This window comes from Suncus etruscus, chromosome 1 (assembly GCF_024139225.1).
Source record: "Suncus etruscus isolate mSunEtr1 chromosome 1, mSunEtr1.pri.cur, whole genome shotgun sequence".
Taxonomy (NCBI): Eukaryota; Metazoa; Chordata; class Mammalia; order Eulipotyphla; family Soricidae; genus Suncus; species Suncus etruscus.
This window is the reverse complement of record NC_064848.1, coordinates 168,205,378-168,214,289: the sequence shown is the minus strand read 5'-3', so window position 1 is coordinate 168,214,289 and position 8,912 is coordinate 168,205,378.

Genomic DNA, 8,912 nt, shown 5'->3' with positions numbered 1-8,912 from the left:
CTGCTTGTAGATGAAATAAGGATATATATTTAGAAACAGATTCCCCTACAATTATTAGAAACTATAGAGGAATATAGTAAAAGTGGCAGACTGCAAAATCAATGTACAAAATCTATTGCATTTCTACAGGCAAACAATAAACTAGCATGAAGCGAAATAAAAATAGCAATCCCATTTACAATTGCATTAATAGGAACAAAATCCCCAGAAATGAAGTTAACAAATGAGGTGGATGGCTTGTACATTGACAACTATAAGGTATTGTTCAAAGAGAGAAGACACAAAGCAATGGAAAGATATTCTTTGCCCATAAATTAGAAGAATTAACATAGTTAAAATGACCATTTTACCTGAAGCAATAAACAGACATAGTACAATATCATTAAATATCAATGACATTCTTTACAGATATAGACTAAAGGTATTTTAGGAATTCTTTGGAACCAAAAAGAACTTCAAATCTCAAACCAATTCTGAGAAAAAAAGAACAAAAATGAGATCCCATACTCCTATACTTTAAATTATACTAAAAGGCATTTACACATTTTTTAAGCCACGCCCAGCAATCTCTGATCAGAGGATGATACTCCTGGCTCCGCATTCAAGAATTACTCTTGGTGGTGCTCTGAAAAACATATGGGATACTGGGGATTGAACCTGAGTCGACTGCATACTAAGCAAATGCCCTAGCTGCTGTATTATCACTCAGGCCTCCAAAATTTTTATTTTTATTAAATAGCATGCTAGTGAAAGAGAATCAAGCACACAGACTATGAAGGGAAGGGCTAGGGAGAGAGAATTAAAAACAAAAAAGAAAAATCAGAGTTGGAGATAGTACAGTGGATAGGGAACTCAGTCAGCATGGGCTTGATTCTTGGCAGCCCATAGGATCTTCCAAGTCCCTTCAGGAGCAAACCCTGAGCATTGCCAGGCACACTCCCCACTCCTCCCACAAAAAGAAAATAATTATTTGTCATTATTAGGGAAATGCAAATACAAGTCATAATGAGATATTACCTTATACCTGTAAGAATAATTACCAAAAAGACACACACACACAAATGTATTGGCAAAGATGTGGAGAAAAGAGACTCACTCATTGTTGGTAGCAATGTATGTTGATGTAACCACTCTGAAAAACAGAATTATGATAATTTGAAAAATAAGCCTAGCAATTCCTTATGATCCTGTTATTTTACTTCTAGATTTTAGGTAAAGAATACAAAAGCACCAACTCAAAGAAGTATTCTGACCTCTCACTGCAGCCTCACATACAATGCCGAAGACTTATGTCCATTAATAGATGTAGGCATAGGATGTGATACCACTAGGCAGAGATAAGCACACACACACAATGAAATACTGTGGGCCTACAAAAAAGATGAGGCAACATGGCTAGAACTTGAGAGTATTATGCTAACTGAAATAAGTCAGAGAAAGGCAAAACTATATTGTTTTACTCATATGTGGAATATAAACAAAATAAATAAAAATTCAAACTAAATTCCTTAGATGATAAAAAATATGAACAAAAGAGAAGCAGGAAGGGGATTGGGTAAACTGGGTTAAAGGGGTTGATTATAGTGTGGAGGTGAACCTGATAAGTGGTGAACACTATATAAAGTACATAGAGATGTTGATCTATATAAAGTACATAGAGATGCTTGAAACCTTGGTTATATTGTAAACCAGCAATGCTCAGGGCTTACTCTAACTCAGTGCCCAGGGATCACTCCTGGCAGGGTCATCTATGGTGCCAGGGATAAAACTTGGATTGGACTCTTATGAGGCAAGTGCCCTAGCTACTGTACTATTGCTCCTAAGCCACTGCTATTTCAATAAAAATAAGAAAAGTAATTTAAAACTTTTACATACATTCATACACACACACACTCCACACAGCTAGCTGTAGCTGAGAAAAACCAACAACTGTAGTCAAAGTAGTCTATTTGGTGCTATAATATCTGTGCTTTTCAACTTAGAATCAACCTGGAAGAATGATTGCAGTGTAATGTTGCATAGATCATCAACATCAAAGTACATATGGCAAAAATGAGGAGGTCGCCAGTGGGGAGAAGTGAGGAGATAAGAAAGATACAGAATCATCTATGCAAAGCATAGATTTTTTTTTTCTATAAAGTGCTTTTCTAGAGGATGGAGGTGCAGAGGGGCAGTACATGGAAGGGCTAAAAATAGAGATATGGCAGGAAGGGGCAGAGGGGACGAGAGAGAGATAAATCCTCATCTATTACACTAGTAAGTCAATAGATTGTGTCTGAAATGGATGAATCAAGAAATATCAGCAGAAGCATATTATTTAGAAAAATGGAGGTAAATACAAGAAGAGACATTTTAAAAAGTTGGACGTGGCTGCCTGAGAGGCACAGAACTGGGTGTAGGAAGTAGTTTGACTGGTTGTATTTAACCTTGTGCATGCAAAACTGTGGACAAAAGCATATTTTTTTTCCCTTAAAGAAGACAGGAATAATTCCTGTCTAGGAGGAGACTATAAAGTCTCCTTAAGAGATTTAGATTTCCTAGAGACAATTGATGCATCCAAGAGCCCCTGTGGGGATAGCCCCCACCCAGAAACAAGAGTCATGGCCATGCTGTGACATCTAAGGACTGAATTAAGTCTTCATGGGAGCAGGGGCTTCGGGACTTAGAAATGTCACTAATTTTCTTGCCAACGGTTCTTTGTGATAAACTTCATTCCCTCCCTCTTCTCCCTCAAAAATACAATTTTCAATAAACAGCAAGCTCATAAATAACACGGGGCACTGCGACTCCTAATGAAACAGTGACAAATGCTATATCTTCATGGGATCAGGAGAAATAACAAAGGGAGCACAGGGAGGGGCTCTGGGCCCCTACAGCTCAAGAGATTTTATTAAAAAATCCTTTAAGTTTCATGCAGCCCATTAAAGCGATTCTCCTGCAAAATAATTAAATATCATTCAAAGATAATCTTGGCTTCAGTCGGAGGGTGCAGTGCCTTAGATACTGTTTGGAGAAGGGTGGACTTAAAAGCTGCCCAGGAAGGTGGCAGACAGGGTTTGACCCCCACCCTTGGCCCTGTTGGAGAGCTCTACCACTGGGTAGTGTGCCCTGATGTCAGTCTTATCATCAGTACAATGGGTGAGCTGAACTGCATCTGACTTCCTTATCTGTTTGGAATGGGGGACGGATTTCTATCCCTCTAACAGGGGTCTCAAACTCAATTTACCTGAGGGCCGCAGGAGGCAAAGTCGGGGTGATCCTTGAATGAAAGTCAGTAGTAAGCCTTGAACATTGGGGTGTGTGACCCAAACAACTAAAACAAAACAAAACAAAAAAATTCCTCTAGGGCAGAGCCACAAAATGTTGTACAGAGGGCTGCAAATGGCCCGTGGGTCATGAGTTTGAGACCCCTGCTACAAAGTCAGATTCACCAGCTCCCCCTGCTCATCTCTGTCTCTCTAAGATCATTATAACTGTGAAGCTCTGAAATGTTCTTCTGTCACTTCTCTGTGGTGTCAGTCCCCATCCCTGATTCTGGCCTTTACCAGATGGCTGTTTTGAAAGGGAGAAGCAAATCTCATGGTTCTCTCCATGACAGTCCTTGCTCTGTAAAATATTTCCTGTCCCCTGGCTGGTGGGGTGCTCTTGACTCAAGGTATCTGACCAAGGGCCTTCCTGCATGATCTGCCAATCAAGATGGAGCCCAGTGTTCTTTCTGAAGGAGATGGTTCCTTCTAGACCAAAGGCGTCTTTACCTCCTAGGGCTGGGAAGAGACAGGTGCTTGTGGGGCTCACAGTCTGGGCTCTTGGATCTTTGAAGGATCTACAATTTCTTTAGTTACTCTAAGCTATAACTCCCAATTATATTGCCTCTGTTGTCTAGCACAGCAGTATCTCCTACTTCTGAACAAATCTTTTCTCTCCTTAGACTGGGAGGGTCTACACACCTCATCTCCCATCCCTGCCCAGAACATCCTGCCTCCCAGTGGATGCCTGACTACTCATCAGCTCATCAGAATCACCTCTTGAGACCCATATCTCTCCATGTCACAGGATAAATATTATTCCTTGATCATTTTTCTACAAGTGCTCTTGATACTAACCACAGTATCCCCAACCCAGGGTTACAGAGTTAGAAACTGACACTCGAAGAGTTTAAAACATACGGCACAGGATATACAGTTAGCCATAGTGCTAGAGGCAGGTTTATAAGTTGGTTCTCATGAATACTTTCTATCATTCATTTCCTATAGAAGGAAGGAAACATTGAACAACTTGAGTCTGGCCAACAGAACATGGCAAAGGGAGCACAATGTCACTTTCATATTGGGGTAACACAAGATTATGTCTGATTTCTTACTAGCAGTTTCTTTCTGACTTTTTGGCTTGCCCAGTTGAAAGAAGCAAGACCCTGGCTCAAGAAATCGAGGTCTTTGCTGAAAATATCTGTGAAAAAGAACCTTGTCTAAAGCCCCAGGAGAGGTGAGGCATGATTTCTTCTCTACCAGACTATCAGCTGAGACAGCAGGCCCTAGGCTGATGCTCAAACTGTAGCCTGAGAGAAACCAAAGTCAGCAGAAGATCCAATAGAGCTGTCCCCGATTTCTCATCTACAGAAAAGATGAGATATTAAGTGTATATATTTTTTAAGGCTGGTAATAGTTCAGGGGTGATTGCTTAGCAATAGACAACATGTATAATGGTGAAACTGGACTCAAAGTTCAGTATGTCTGGTGCTAATATCTGCTAATGTCCTGTGGTGGCCTCTGACCTCCCTGACTTTTACCCTTTGGCCTCAGTGTAAGGAACTCTGGGAAGTTGACAGTTTCCATAGCTTCAAGCAATATGGCTGATGTAGTCAACTGCACATGGTTACATTGTCCAGGATAGAACTGGAGGAAAGTTAGGGAGAGAGCACGGATCCTGGAGCCAGGGATTCACTCTGAGCTTTATTCCCCCTGAGTCTGGTGAGCTGATCTTTCATTCTAGTGGTCTCTATTTGTCTGTTGGGCAAGGGTTCATTCCCACCCTGTTCAGTGCTAGTAGGCCTCATGCCCATCATCTCTTCCCATTTAACAATGGGCTATCTAGTTAGGCCTGGTCCTTCCTGACAACTCCAGTTCTGGGGGAGGTGACCTCAGGGATAGAAACTGGAAAGAGGCCAGATACTTTGAAGATAGGGGCATCAGACCCTATACCTCTGTTGGAGTGTTACCCAGGCTCCTGAAATTCTTAAGTCACTACAGTAGTCTTTGGGTGTGAGAAGGGAGCTAAGATTTCTGGATGGGGTCTTGCCCACCCAGAACACAGGGTAGGACAGTGGGACTCTATGTGTGTTGAGAAAGGGGGCCAGGTTAGGGGATTTTTGTAAAAGATGTCTGCAGGCACATGTGCTCGCTGGACCCAGGTGTTGGTGCTGCAAATATGTGTGCTGCTGGTCCTGGCCCATGGTACCTGAGCACATGTCACCTGCAACTTTCCTTTTGATATTGAACTTTTCCACTTCCATGCTGCATTGTGTATCAGGGCTTTCTCTACCTTTGGAGAAGTCACATTTGCTCTTGGTGTATTACTCTCCCCGCTTCATCAGTACCTTTGAAAAAAGCCTTTTTTTGGTTTTTAGGCCACACCCAGCAGTGCTCAGGGGTTACTCCTGGCTCTCTGCTCAGAAATCAATCCTGGCAGGCACAGGAACCATATGGGATGCCGGGATTTGAACCACCATTGGCCCTGGGTCAGCGCTTGCAAGGCAAATGCGCTACCACTGTGCTATCTCTCCGGCCCCAGAATAAAGCCTGTTTTTACTAAAAAAAAAAAAAAGAAAAAAGACCTTGCAGTGGTCAGTGGGGACCCATTTTCCCATTTTTTCTGTTTTAGTTCTCTATCTCTGAGTGCTCTGGAAAGCTGCATACTTGGTCTTGAGAGGCTAACCAGAAAGTTTGCAGCTTTTGTCTCTCTCTTCTTCCCTTGCTCTTTTCCAAGCAGGGCAGGAGCAAGCGTTTTTGTTCACTTTTTACCAACTCCTTTAAGTGACAGCTTAAGGGCACCCATATAAAACTTCTTTGCTATCATGGCCCTGGGGTTCAGAGAAAATAGCTGGAAGATGCCAAGGAGGCAGAAAGGCAAGGGACTGGGAGTGCAGTCTTGCAGACAGGGGATGTGCTTAAGTACTAGCTCTGCCACTTACCAGCTTGTGTGACCTCAGACAAGTTCCTTGACTCTCCTGAACCTCAGTTTTCTCTGGCAATACAATCAGGATGATAGTAGTTTTCATTGCTGGAATATAGAGTTGGCACCCAGTAAGCAGCTAATAAAGGTTATCTATGCCCAGTAGTCAGGGTCATGAGCTGGGTCTGCCAGGGTGTAACTCTGTGCTTCTCCCAGAGGCCTCTGCCCAGGTCTGTTTGGCTGTAAGTCGATCTTACTTTCCAGCTGCTTCTCAATCTCTTGTCAGAGGCAGCAGTGGTGGAAGGAGGAGGAAGAAGAGAAAGAAGAGAGGAGTACATGGTATTAGAATGTTCAAATCTGGGCCAGGAGGAGGTTCGAAAGCCACTTAACACAGCCCCCTACCATTCACCTATAGCTCCCCAAACATCCTCTTCCTGCTGTCTTCCTCCTTCTGCAGAATGGGGGAGAGTCACATACCTAGATTTTATTATTATCTCACTGCACAGAGGAGAAAAATGAAAACGCAGAGAGGTACAGAGACTTGTCAGGGGTCACACAGCAGGGCAAGAATGAAGTAGAAATGAATTCAAATCTGCCTGTCTGAACCCTTTTCTTTGATCATGATGATTTTTTTTCAGGGCGTAAGGCTAAGTGGTAGAGTGGGCAAGCCCACCTCTCTGGTCCTCAGATATCTAGCCTGAAATGAGGTGCTGGGTCTTATGGATGTCTGATGACATCCATGTGTTTCTCCCCTTCCAGGAAGTCCATGCTGGCCAGGTCCTCAAAGAGGAAGAACAAACTTGTGCAGCACTCTTGGTCTTGGCTGCTAATGGAACATTTTCTCCTTAGCTTTGCTGTGCCTTTTGGAGTCTTGCTTGGGCCCTGTAAGCTGAGTGTCGTGCTTAATTATTCAAAAACCCATATATCGTCTGTAAGCAAGAAATCTACTCCGACAGGCAAGAAATGCCACAAATGGTTTATTGCTCTTAGCTTCAAATCTGGCATGAGAAGCAGGGTTTGGGCCTGTTTAGCTGTAGGTGGAAGGTCTCTTTTTCTTCATGGATGCCAAGTCCTTCTCTCAGCAGTGTCAGGGCTAGTGGGGCCCCAGGTTGAGGGCCTGTACCTCCATTCTCCCATATACCTGTGGCTTTAGCAAAGTGCAGGTCTTTCATGCTTAAGCTTTCTCATCTGAAAAATGGGTTCACCTACTTCTTCTGGGAGGCCAAGAAGATTATTTGGGATTGATTGGAGAGACTGCCACCTTCATGGAAAGAATGTGGGGTGTGTGGTGGGATTCACCTGGCTCCCTTATCTCACCTGGATGTTTGCAGGGATGAGAAGGCAGAAACCACTGGAAAACTGGCTGATTTTACTATCTCAGAGATTTTTTGTTTGTTTTGTTTTGTTTTTGGACCACACCCACTGGTGCTTAGGGTTTACTCCTAGCTCTGCACTGAGAGATCATACCGGGTAAGATGAGGAAATCATATGGAATGTCGAAGATCAAACCTAGGTTGGCTGTGTGCAATAAAAGTGCCCTAGCCACTGTTCTGTTTCTTCAACCCAGCCTCAGAGACCTTTGCTGTTGTTTTGGGACTACACCCAGTGGCACTTAAGGGCTATTCCTGGGCCGATGCTCTGGAATAAACTCTGGTGAAACTCATGGTACCACCTGTGATGCTGGGGATATAAACCAGGGGCAGCAGGAGGAAAGGCAAGTGACTTATCCCTATATTATCTGTATTGTGCCTCTCTGAGATTTTTAGTGAGTCAGGATGCTCAGCAAACCTTTCCAGAACTCTACAGTTTCTTTGAATATCACACATCTTTTCTAGACTGGATATTTGGAACTAGGTAGATGGTAAGAAATTGTAGGTGGGGGTCCAGAGAGTAATGAGGCCCACTTTCTCTGTATAAGTTGGAAGAAGAGAAAAGCAAGGGTGTGAATCTATTTTCCCACCAGTTTTGTGTAGCTTGAATGATTTTCTCCCTTTGAAAGATGGAAAAACTGAGGTTTAGTGAAGTGGTCAAATTCCTGGGACCACTTGACAGCTAGTGACAGAGTATAGATATGAATTGACCTTACGTGTGTTCCTAATTATGGCCGTTCTCAACAAATGAGGGAGCATCATCAGGAAGATCAACCTTCCCGGTGGCAAACAAGACACTTGTACACAGAACCCTGACTATGGATCTTAAGAGTCAGACACTGGGCAGGTGAGGTGGCACTAGAGGTAAGGTGTCTGCCTTGCAAGCGCTAGCCACGGAAGGACCACGGTTTGATCCCCCGGCATCCCATATGGTCCCCCAAGCCAGGAGCAAATTTCTGTGTGCTTAGCCAGTAGTAACCCCTGAGTGGCCCAAAAAACAAAACAAAACAAAACAAAACAAAAAAGTCAGACACTGGACAAGAGGGTACAGCGCCCCTGGTGGCTGCAGTCTGCAATGTGCACATCACTCAGCCGCGCACACACGGATACTGCTACCCACCTCTTCTCAGTCTTTCACCAGCTCTACCCATGCTGTGTGTGGCCCCTGGAACTGGGTAATGTGTCAGAAGGGGTAAGCCCAAGTCAGGGAGAGCAGTTAGATGCTCACAATATTTGTTCAGGCAAGTCATGACAGGGGTCCAAGTTAGGGGCCTGACTAGGGAGGGCCATACACCCTGACCAATTTCTGTGCCTGAAGGCCCCTGGTTGCCAATTGAATCTAATACCTGTACTTTCTTGCTCCAAGTCTATCCC